This window comes from Corvus kubaryi, unplaced genomic scaffold (genome assembly GCF_017639235.1).
Source record: "Corvus kubaryi isolate FWS band 111438036 unplaced genomic scaffold, C.kubaryi_AGA036_p1.0 37385, whole genome shotgun sequence".
Lineage (NCBI taxonomy): Eukaryota > Metazoa > Chordata > Aves > Passeriformes > Corvidae > Corvus > Corvus kubaryi.
The window spans coordinates 25,672,889-25,673,156 of NW_024581127.1; positions in this window are offsets into that span (position 1 = coordinate 25,672,889).

Sequence of the window (268 nt, forward strand, 5' to 3'; positions counted from 1 at the left end):
GTATTTATCATATAAAGCAGATATCTTTCTGGGAAATGAAGGGTGAAATATCTCTCCATATAAACCACTAGGAATTTTTCTTTCAACTTCAGTGAAGAAATCCAAAGACATTAGGAGATGAAGAAAATTAGCATAATCAGCTCATGTTGTTTAATCCTCCTAGTCCAACCCAGGAATGTTCTCTATGTGCTACTGGTTAACAGTTTTATCCCAGCCAGGTTTAGCTGACCTGTAATTCCCCACTCCGCTGCCTCTTGTAACTGTCAGA